This window comes from Acomys minous (genome assembly GCF_964271855.1).
Source record: "Acomys minous genome assembly, chromosome: 3".
Lineage (NCBI taxonomy): Eukaryota > Metazoa > Chordata > Mammalia > Rodentia > Muridae > Acomys > Acomys minous.
Window position 1 is genome coordinate 146637666 of NC_140485.1, and position 12179 is coordinate 146649844.

General features: G+C 38.6%; 1 long non-coding RNA gene across 2 annotated transcripts; it reads left to right on the forward strand.

Annotated features, from left to right (window-relative positions):
- Window positions 1-1959: 1959 nt before the first annotated feature.
- On the forward strand, window positions 1960-7885 carry LOC311594302. Of its 2 annotated transcripts, XR_014778036.1 has the most exons (4): window positions 1964-2064; window positions 2429-3607; window positions 4047-4090; window positions 7786-7800. It is a non-coding gene; the product is annotated as an uncharacterized lncRNA (long non-coding RNA). The 2 variants fall into 2 exon arrangements; XR_014778035.1 differs by having other exon boundaries at window positions 1960-2064; window positions 2429-4090; window positions 7786-7885.
- Window positions 7886-12179: the final 4294 nt, after the last annotated feature.

Consider the following 12179-nt stretch of genomic DNA (forward strand, 5'->3'; position numbering starts at 1 on the left):
TGAGCTCTTTATATATTTTGGATATTAGACCTTTGTCGGATGTAGGGTTGGTGAATATCTTTTCCCAGTCTGTAGGCTGTTGCTTTGTTCTCTTGACGTTGTCTTCTGCATTACAGAAGCTTCTCATCTTCGTGAGATCCCATTTATTAATTGTTGACCTTAATGCCTGGGCTATTGGAGTTCTGTTCAGGAAGTCGTCTCCTGTGGCAATGAATCCCATGCTCTTCCCTACTATTTCTTCTAACAGATTTTAGTGTCTCTGGTTTTATGTTGAGGTCTTTAATCTACCTGGACATGAATTTTGTGCATGGTGATAAATATGGGTCTACTTACATTTTTCTGTGGAGAGCCACAGATAGCAGCGCCCCCTGTGCTTCCCCAGCACAATGCACTCCTTATGCACATGTGTAATGTGCCTTTGATCAAGCCCCTTATGCACATGCCTGAGGCATAGCGTGAGGTGGCATGATCAGAACAAGGCATAGCATGAAGTGGCGTGATCCGAACGCATGAACCAAGAGCGACAATGTGGCAGTCTCTGATAGGACCAGGCTCATTATAAAGGTTCTGTGGGAGCTTTTCCCGGGGTCACTCCAGTAGTCAAAGTTCCTGAATAAACTGCTGCAAGAAGAATTCCAGTGTTGGTGTCTTTCCTGCTGGTCGGGGGCGGCACCGACATTTTTCTACATGTAGACATGCAGTTAAGCCAGCACCATTTGTTGAAGATGCCATGTTTTTCCATTGGTTAGACTGGCTACTTTGTCAAATAACCAAGTGTTCCTATATGTGTGGCTTTATTTATGGGTCTTCAATTTGATTCTGTTGATCAAGCATCCTATTCCTTTCCCAGTACCATTCTGCTTTAATTACTGTTGCTCTATAATACAGCTTTAGATCAAGTATGGATATTCCTCCAGAGGATCTTTCATTTTAGATGATAGTTTTGGCTCTTTTGGAATTTGTGTTTTTCCATATAAAGTAGAGAATTGAACTTTCAATATCTTTAAAAAATTGCATAGGTATATTGATAGGGATTGTATGGAATCTGTAAATTCATTTTGGTATATGGCCATTTTACTATGTTAAATCTCCCAATCCATGAACAAGTGAGCTCTTTCCATCTTCTGATGTCATGTTCAATCTCCTTCTTCAGAGATTTGAAGCTTTTTTTTTTTTCAAACAAGTCTTTCACTGGCTTGGCTAGAGTTACTCCTAGATATTTTATATTACTTGGAAAACATTCTTTAGCTGAGGCCTCAGGACTTGAGTCTCAGGAATTTTGTGTCAATTTCTTGTGTTCTAATATGAAACAAATAGTATTTAAATCTTCCCACTTGATATAGCTCACAGCTTTTTGTGTTTACTTATTTGTATACTGTACCTAAGTGGTAGAAATTCTATTCAGTTAATCAATTATTTGACTATGTAATAACTGATCATTGGGGATTATATATGTGTTTTCATAACTTCATTCTTTTTTCAGTCTTTTGTTTATCAACATTTTTATGGTAAATGATATCAGAGAGTCATTTGTCATAAAGACAGAAGAATTACTCATCTATTAAATTTTCTTTATTGGGTTCCTAACTCTGAGAAAACTAAAACAAAAGAATCAGGTAAGCTTAGACAGGCATATGCTATGCTAAAAAAATAGCAAACCCAAAGAATTTTGAAAATGATTGCATTAGTTCTGTGTTGCTATTTTAACATGCCTGGGACTTAGCAGAATATGTAAGCCTCCCTTTATGCAGATTCAACCTTTCCTGGTGGAGTCTAACTGCTCCCAGATATAGGTGGCAAAATTGTATCAAATTTTCTACAGAGGAGACACTTTATAACAACACTTCACTCCTGAGAGTGGGTGTTCCCTCTGCTTTCCACTTTTCATACAGCTGTACCAACCAGGGCATTTGCATATTGCTCCCTAGGGAGGACCTTTCCTTCCAAGTCCAAGACAAAAGCAAGATCTTCTTCCTGTCTCCACTACACAGGACTCTTCATCTCAGGGTCTCAGAATGAGGTGCCCTGCTCAGCTCCTGGGGCTGCTTGTGCTCTGGATCCCTGGTAAGGAAAGAAACAGATACAGAAAGAGAATGAGGATGGATGGGGATCTTGGGTTCCCTGCTGATGTGTCCCATGGTCTTTCCATGAGTGAGACTGCCATTCTTGTTCCTCAGGAATGGGCTTGTGAGGTTCTGAGGGTGAAGGGAGGAGAAGCCATGTATTTGTGACAACTTTGAAAAGTTTCAAGACAGACAGTCCAGGTGATTTCTAGAGAGTTTCTTTGCTCTTTCTACATAGATATTTTAAGTTAAGCAGTTTTAGAATATGAATGAAAGTCATACAAACAATAGGTAGAAAATAAAGGAATGATAAATCACTTTATTGTATCACTTGTTTGTATATAACCATTTTTCTCTTATTTCAGGAGTCAGTGGGGATATTGTGATGACCCAGCCTGCATACTCTAATCCTGTCAGTCTTGGAGAGTCAGTTTCCATCTCCTGCAGGTCTAGTAAGAGTCTCCTACATAGTAATGGCAATACTTACTTGCATTGGTACCTCCAGAGGCCAGGCCAGTCTCCTCAGCTCCTGATCTATCGGGTGTCCAACCGTGCCTCAGGAGTCCCAGGCAGGTTCAGTGGCAGTGGGTCAGGGACAGACTTCACTCTGAAAATCAGTAGAGTGGAGGCTGAGGATGTGGGTGTTTATTACTGCCAGCAAGGTATAGAACTTCCTCACACAGTGAAAGAACCCTGAACAAAAACATCTATGCTTGAAGTGACAAGGTTGCCTCATAAGTTAGTTCCTTGTTCTGTGTCCAATGTTGTACAGTCACCATGGCAGAAAACACTGCATCCATTTTTGTACAGAGGAGACATTTTTATAACACTTCATTCTATAGAGTGGGTTTCCCTCTGCTTGCTGCTTTTCACACAGCTGTATCAACCAGGGTATTTGCATATTTCTCCCAAGGGAATACCTCTCCTTGACAGTTCAAGACAAAAGCTAGTCCCTCTTTCTGTCTTGACTACACAGGACTCTTTGTATCCCCTTCTCAGAATGAGGTGCCCTGTTCAGGTCTTGGGGCTGTTTGTGCTATGGATTCTTGATAAGGAGAGAGACAAAGATAAAGAAAAATGCGGAAGGATTGAGAATTGGGGCCCCTGCTGATGTGGATGCAAGTTCTGTCCATGTTTGAGATTGCCAGTCTTGTTCTCCAGAAACGGGCTTGAAAGGTTTTGAGGGTGATGGGAGGAGAACCTGTGCTCTTGTGACAACTATGAAAAGCTCCAAAGCAATGAGTCCAGATAATTTCTAGTGTCACTGTGTTCTTTCAATAAAAGTATTTTATTTTGAACATTTTTAGACTATGAATGAATCTCATGAATACAGTTAGTAGGAAGTTATAAAGGAAGGAAAGTCATTTTATAGTATCATTATATTTGTGTATAACCATTTATGTCTCACATTTCAGGAGCCACTGGTGGTATTGTGATGTCCCATGCCGCACTGTTCAATCCTGTCACTCCTGGAGAGTCAAATTCCATATCCTGCAAGTCTAGAAAAAGATACCTAAATAATAATGGCATCACTTACTTGTATGGTACCTGCAGAGGCCCAGCCAGTTTCCTCAACCTTTTGATATATATGATGATTGTTTGCAACAGATTTTCAAGTCCAAGAAGGATCAGGGACAGTGGTTCAGGAATAGATTTCACACTGAAAACTAGTCGAGTGGAGGCTAATGATGTACATGTTCATTACTTTCAGAAAAGTCTAGAATATTCTCACAGAGTTACACAGCCCTGGCCAAAAATGCCCCTGCTTGAGATGGCAGAGCTGCCTCATAAGTTCCTTGTTTTGGGTCCAACAATGTATAACTGGTTTGGCAAGGTCAAGATATTCTTTTTATTTTATATATTTATTTAAAAATTTTTCCTATATATTCATAATATTATACATATATAAAATAAACTACATAGAGCAAGAAGAACCAAAAGACAATTAGGAATTATATTAATATTATATCTTTCATGTTTCAGCTATTTGTGTTTGGCTCCCTTAAAGAAAACATTTTTTCATCTTGGTGAGTCTAAAATTCTCAATGTAAAACAATATCTATCATATCTCATCTCTATCAACTTAAAACATCTATATAGACCTAAAAATATCTGAACAGCTAAACAACTACGCTTAATTGTGAAACTAATTTATTTGGTCTTGAACCTCATCAGAGACTTAAGAAGTAATAAAATTAATTACCTGAGTAAACAAGAAGTACACTTTAGCAGTTTCCAACTTGAAAAAAATGAAAGAGACAGTTTACTACCTGGACAATCCCCCGTAACTCTCTATAACATTGAAACATCATCGTCAGCCTTCTGGCCCAATATATCTGATAGAGATATTTATGAAGTAGGAACTATTGAGGACTTGCTTACCCTGTTTTGGTAGAGTTTGGTTGTTGACTCTACCTGCATTCAAGCTTGCCAAATTTTAGGCAGAATTATATCAGTGGTTGATATGAGGACATTTTACGCATGGCTGGTTTGACACATTTGAAGCCATCTCCACAAGGAGGTTATTTGATGTTCATCATCTTCGTTGAGGTAGGCTGAGAACTGCCAGGAGTTAACTTGTTTTCATTTATTGAACAGAGTTTTACTCATTTCCTTTGCCTGTTTGATTGTGGTTTTCTGTTTCACCTTTATGGCCTCTATTCGTTTGATTGTATTTTTCTGTAATTCTTGAAAGGATCTATTCATTTCCTCTTTACAATTCTCAAATAAGTGTATAAGCATAGCTTATATGAAGTCATATTCATCAGATTCAGCTGCATTAGAGTATTTGCTGAGGTCTGGGCTTTGTGGAGGAGCCATGTTGTCCTGGTTTTGTTGTCTGTCTTCTTACCCTTTCTTTTAGGCATCTGCTGAGGGGGCTTGGTATTTCTAAGCTGGCAATCACAGGGGTGAGTATCTTTTGAAGGCAGCTGCTTCATTTACTGGATTGGAAGACACAGCTTTTATGGTGCTAGATTCATTTAAGCTCTGCCACCTGTGACATGGGATTTAGTAAGGTTCCTCTGACTACTTGTTCCTCTGAGATGAATCAGCCACAGAGTAGAACAGTGACTTGGAGGCCAAAATACTGTGCTGTTTCTACTGGGTTGATCCTTTGTTCCACAGGGGGCCTACCCTGCACCAATACTCAGAAGAATTCAGAGAGCTTGGACCTTGTGATTCCCAATCCCAGGGAAGTAAAGCCACAATGGGGATGAGAGTGGAGGTAGGGGCTTCTTCTTATATTCCATGGTTATTCAATTTGAGATGTCTCCAAGGCTGTTATTTGGGTTGGCAGCCTGTTCAGTCATGGGTATTGTTGAGCCTCAGAACCTCTGTTCCCAAGTGGACTTGCACTCCATCCAGTATTTGGAGGAGTGCAGGGTGTTCGCGGTTTTTGACTCCCAAATCCAGGGGCGTGCAACCATGATGGATGGGGGGCTTCTGAATCTTTCCAGTTGTTCAGTCTGAGGAGTCTCTAAGACTGTGTTTTGCATTAGAAGCTTATCTGCTTTGGTGTGTTGTGCCCTGCCAGCCACTGGAGAACCTCTGTTCCCCAGGGTGTCTGTGCTCTCTCCTATTCAGAGGAGTGTAGGGTGCTCCAAGTTTGTGCCTTCAGAACCAGTTGTCCAGCTGCGATGAAGTGGGATTTTCATGCTTCTGGTTTGTTCCCTTCAGTCCATTTCTCAGCCTCTGCTCCTCTGCTCTCTAGACATCGCTCATACTGTGCAGTGCCATCTTTTCCCCCCGTGAAGATATTCTTAAAAGGCACTTGTTTCGTCCATTGGCTAGATCTGGGTAGGGGTTTAAGGTTTACCACCTGTATTGTCCTTGGCTGGTGCCTTAGTTTGAGCGGGACCCCTATGCCCAAATCTGCCTATCATAATGCCAGATCTAGCCAATGGACGGAACACTCTCCACAGTAGAGTGGAGAGTGGGATATTACTTTCTCACATACTCTGGTGCCTCACCTTTGACCATGTCCCCTGGAGGGGGAGACCTGATGGCACTCAGAGGAAGGACAGCAGGTTACCAAGAGGAGACTTGATACCCTATGAACATATAGAGGGGGAGGTAATCCCCCTCAGGAACAGTCATAGGGGAGGGGAGTAAGGGGAAAATGGGAGGGAGGGAAGAACGGGAGGATACAAGGGAGGGGATAACCATTGAGATGTAACAAGAATAAATTAATAAAAAAAAAAGGCACTTGTTTCCTTCAACTTTCAGGTACTCAAACTTTGAACCCCTGGGAATGATACTTTCCATTAGAGTTCCTTGTTGGAGAAAAGGGGGCAGAAGCTTCTCTGCATGAACACAATTGCACACAGTTTCTTACAGGATGAGAAAAGTTCATTCAGTTATGGTCAATGGTAGGCAGGAACACACTTGGAAGAGGACTGCTTCAGTGTGCATATCTTTTACCCTGTGTTTAATCTTTAATCTTATTTCAGGGCTGCCCCCATCTCAGATAGTTCTCTGAGTGTACTTATTCTACTTTGTAATGTGTCCATATTCAATAAAGTTTTCTTTTGCTGGATTTTACTTTCAAGTTGGCTTACTGAGGATAGGTTGCTATTCCAGGATTTGGCACATATGTGTGACTCCCCATTATGTAGCTATGGAAGATTCTCAGAATTTGTAAGAAAAAGATGCTGAAAATTTCAAATTAATGAGTAGCTGAGACTTCAGAACTAGTGGTACCTATAAACTGAAAAAGAAATTATTACCTAAAATAAACAGAGAAATAAAATATAACCAAATTAATCCACAGGAATTCTAACAAATCAATCCATAAATGGGGTAATAAAATAAATAGATAGTTTTCAAAAGACAAAACATGAATGAACAGTAAACATTTGAATTTTATACATTTTATTCCCCTCTTCTGAAAGGGTCACTGAGCGTCAGAATCAAGATATTATAGAGATGCTCTATTTGCAGATCAGCACACCACTGACACTTGTTTGCCATACTTTGAACTTTTGTGTGCCTCTGTTTCAGCCACCATCAACTGCACAAAGGAACTTCCCTAATGAGGTCTAAGAGCTACACTAATCTATGCACTGTGTAGAGTATAACTTTAGAGGATAATTTGACACAGAATCCATTTAAAAAAATAATACCAGTAAGATGGCTCCTGGGACATGAGAGCTCAGAAATTTTTGGCTTTGAGGCACACTACAGCATCAGACATGTGTTTCTTCTTGTGGGACAGACCTTAACTCTAATTTTAAATAGCTACTGGATAATCTGTAACATCTGTGCTACTTGTGGTAGCTTGATAAAATCTTACATCCAAAAACTTTATTGCAATTCACAGGGGGAATTTCTGGGTAAAAATTTGGTAGCTTTTCTCGCATGAGAAGCTCACACAATGCTTTTCAATACTATGAAAACTAGCCATTATGGTCTTCCTGTGCCTGATCAATAGTGACTTGATTTCTTTACATTTTTTAAAGGAATGTGCATGGTGTATATCATCTCACCATAAAATTTTGGTGGTGAACTGTGTGAGTCTGAGTACTATCATTGTCATAAACATTATGATGAGAAGAAAAGGTTTATTTGGGCCTATGGTTCTCGAGGGTTAGAGTCCATAATAGTGGAGAGAAGGCATGGTGTCTGGAGGAACCTCTCAGGGTTCACGCCTTGTACCACAAGTAGGAAGTAAAGGACAAAAATGGAAAGCTTGCTCTCATGCCTGTGCACATATTTGTTCTAGAGAGCCTGTACCTCCAAAACTTACAATGACAGCAACTGAGGACTAAGTATTCAAACATTTGAACTTATGGTGTATTTTTCAACCAAACCATGACAGCAACTAAGAACAATGTCAATCACCTATATTGTTTTGGCACTCTCAAGTTCCTCTGATCAACATCTTGATGGAAAGTGTCACAAACTTGGTAGAAGGCTTTTTATATAACAAGTGACAGTTTTTGGGAGGTGCATAATGCTCTATGTAGGAAAACTCCATGCAATCTCTTTTATATTAATAAGAAAATATATGAAATGTATTAAATGTGAGGTTCTTTTATGGCTTTTAAAAGCATTCTTAATTTACATTTTCCCTTCCCCAACTCCCTCTTCAGCCCCACATTGCCATCCATCTGTACATTAATCCTCCCTTTACTCTTTATTCTTTTCCTTTTTCCTGGAAATTTTATATTTCTTCATATCCAAATAAAGAAATAAATGAAAATTTAAATAACAAATATATGGGAGTTAAAGTGTTTGTGATAAACTGGGTACAACGTTTGACACATATCAATTAATTTAAGTAGACATTAGAATTGGAAATCAACTATAAATTGTTGTTTTTATTTGTTATTATTAGATTCTATGTAGAAGCATTATCTCTTATGTGTATATGACATGAAGTAGAAGGGAAATTTCCAGAGGAACAAACTTTTACATTTTGGTTTTAGAGAACACCAAGATGAATAAATGAGGACCACGGTATTTATTATATGAATTATTAATACTGTGGACAGACAATCTGAGAGAAATAGTACGGTGGGGGCATTGCAGTGAGAGGTTCGTCCCTAGCCCCAGAGACAGAATGTGGTTCAGTGTCTCCCATAAGGCCCAGCTGCTGCCTGGATAGAAGTACATGCCTCTCCTGTGGGAAGGTCCAATAGCCAATGGCTTCAGGGTGGAAAAGGGGTGAAGCACAGGGTCAGTGGTTCTGCCTCTCCCAGGAATGCCAGTGTCTGGGCAGAGAAGGGTGGAACTAGGAAGAGAGAGCAGTGCCAGAGGATCTAGGAGGCACTCTGGAAAATGTTCTTTATTTCTGGTGAAGAGTCACAAAGTTGATAGCTTGGATTTGAATATTATGTAACCTAATTTAAATGCAGACCCAGAGACCATTAGGTCAGATATATAGTGGTTAAGTGAAATTAAGGTCAGACTCCAATGTGGGTTAAATCTATTCTTTTTCCTTCAGGTAATACAGTACTTTTATTTTCTTTACACATGACATGTTGCTGGGGCCTAATATTCTCACTGAACAGAAGAAAACCAAAATTTCTCATGTCTTAAAGAATTGAGTACAAAAAAGTTACATAAATTAAAAGGATGAAACATTTACAGGTGTCTATGCAAATGTTCCCAACTCAATGGAAATAACAACTCAAGGCCATCAGGAGGGAAAGAATGTAGAATGGAAACTGGGTCCTAAGGCTCAAACTTCCCCCACCCTGTTAGCCCAGACAGACGAAGTGGTGACTGGATCAGGAACCCTTGCCAGCCTGGAGAAATCCTGGAAGACAGTTGTTGGTTAATACCCTGCACACATCACTACTGCTCACATTGATCCACCAGGCTGGGGATTCTCTTCCACAGAATGACTTCCCCAACCACCAAGTGACCCAGCTACATAAATTCAGATTCAGATTAATTTATTTCAAAGCTCATTTCCAATCTTAAAATGCATATTAACTGGAATCTTATTTTATTATACAAGCTGTTGTAATACTTTCTGGCTCTTTAAATAGCTAAAGAGGAGCAACCATATGCATTTTATCATTAATGCTCACTACTCAGTGAAAAAGTTGGAACTTAGGCTTATTAGAAATTTAATATTGGAATCAGCTCATGCAGCAGGTGTCTGGCCCCTGCTCAGTCCATCTAGAAGCATTTGTGGTGGTATGGATTTGCCCCAGAAATTGTATATACCTTATGCTAGCCTCATGTAACTGGAATAAGCCTTTGAAAAGAAATTTGCCCTTGAAGCTTGCATCCAATATCAGCACTAGATTGTAAAACTTGTTGCTGATTTTGACCCTGTATTCAAGTTAACTGTTCCCTTGGTATATGTTTAATACCCTGTGCATGTATTGATTCAAACCTAGTCTTAATCTACCCACGAGAATATATATGATCATCTTAGGCTTATTACGTCCCTATAACATACTTAGACTGAGTCAAGAGGTAATAATCATTCAAGAATGGCATGCACTTAAAATTTGAGCTTCAGAATATGCACTGAAGCTCTAGATAAGAGGTATATAGCCACTGGTAAGAGGTATGTAAAAAGTCACTAGGAAAACATTTGGAAAGGGTTGTGTTTTAATCTTAAAATATCTTGTAGAATTCATCTGTAATCTAGAAAGACAATAATATTTCTCAGGGAAGACCACAAAGAATTTCTCAGCAGAAATCAAGCCTTGTTTTTGGGACTTAGCATGTGTCCACTGAATGAAGGAAGTCATGTTCATGTAACAACTGATCCAGAGGCTTTTCCCAGTAGGCTCCCTCTGCCTGGGAAATGCCAATCTCTGTGAATGTTTAAATACTCATGTCACCAAACTGTGATACTTTTATTTACTATTTTAAAATATTTTTATAATGTGTTTGTTTTTCATGGTTCACATCTTAATTTCCAGTGGACATATTGTGGTTTTTTGGTTTTTTTATTTTGTTTTGTTTTTTGTTTTAGTTTTTTTTTTGAGTCAGGGTTTCCTTGACTGTACTGGACTTGTTTTGTAGACCAGACATAGTCTTGAACTCACAGAGATCTGCCTGCCACTGTCTCCCCAAGTGGTGGGATTACAGGCATGCACCACGGCACTCAGCCATATGGTTGATTTTTAATTAAAAATTATAAGGTAACAAAATTGATGCATGCATTACAAAATATTAAATCCCATACACTTCAATATATTCAGAAAAAAATAAAAGAGTGAAAGTCATGATGGTGACCTGATTATTCCCATGTGATCATAGTGAGATTTTGATATTTCAACAAGAAATCCTAAGCATCTGTATTCAAAAGGTGCAATCAAAAATTAATTTTCACTAAATATATGTAAATTATATTATTTTGTTATATTATAGGTGTGCTAGCCTACAGGTATTTTAAATTAGAGAATCCAACAAAACAAATGCACTAACTTTTCCAAAAAATTCAAGTGCTAAACTCATGAATGAAGGGAATTGATTAAATCCATGGAGCTATTTCTCATCGGGAAAGCAAATATTCTTTAATATTCATTCTCAGCTTTCCAGGGCACAGCACTTTTGGTATTAAGTTAACAAGAATCAAGACATACACATGATTTATGGTGTGTATCAGTTATAATTTCTTGTTTATTATTCCAGTTCTGGTTCATCAAGAGACTCTGTTGGAATCGTTGCTCTCATCACTTTCATGTTCATTTTGGTTCAAAGGAGACACTTGTGTCATACCTTTAGTTTCCATTAGGGCCCAGAAAGGTCCTCACACAGAGTATTCCTAAAACAAGCAACAACAAGGGATTCTCTGAAGACCAAGAAATAACCAAACCAAATTCTGAATTATAAGTTGTTAGAGAAAAATCCATGAAGTATTTAAATGCCGATGTGGTGATCTCTGTGTCTAACTTAGGGAAAATCAAGTCACTCAAAACAAAATGAAAATAGAGATGCCATTAGACATCTGAAGACCCCCGGAAGAGTAACTTCTGTCAGCAAAATAAAGCCTTCAAAACTCTAGACTAATAATGCAAATAAAATAGTGATGAAATTCATGAAATAATTTTAACTGTGAAATAACTTCATTCAACACAATCTTTCTAAAAATGGCTGAAATTTCTAATTCAAAATTTCCTTTCTACAAAATCCAACACCCATTCATGTTTAAAGGTTTGGAGAGATCTGGGGTACAAGGCACATACCTCAACATAAGAAAGGCTATATACAGCAAGCCAACAGTCAACATCAAATTAAATGGAGAGAACCTCAAGGAAATGTCTCTAAAGTCAGGGACCAGACAAGGCTGCCTATTTTCTACATATCTCTTCAATATTTCTTAAAGTTCTAGCCAGAGCAATAAGAAAACAAAAGGAGATCAAGGAAGTCCAAATGGGAAAGGAGGAATTCAAATTGTCCCTATTTGCAGATGATATGGTAGTGTACATAAGTGACCCCCAAAATTCCTCCAGAGAACTCCTATAGCTGATAAAGTCCTTCATCAAAGTGGCTGGATAAAAAATTAACTAAAAAAAACTAGCCTTCCTGTATATAAACAAAAAATGGCCTGAGAAAGAAATTAGGGAAACTACACCCTTTAGGATAGCCACAAGCAATATAAAGTATCTAGGAATAACTCTAACCAAACAAGTGAAAGACTTGTTT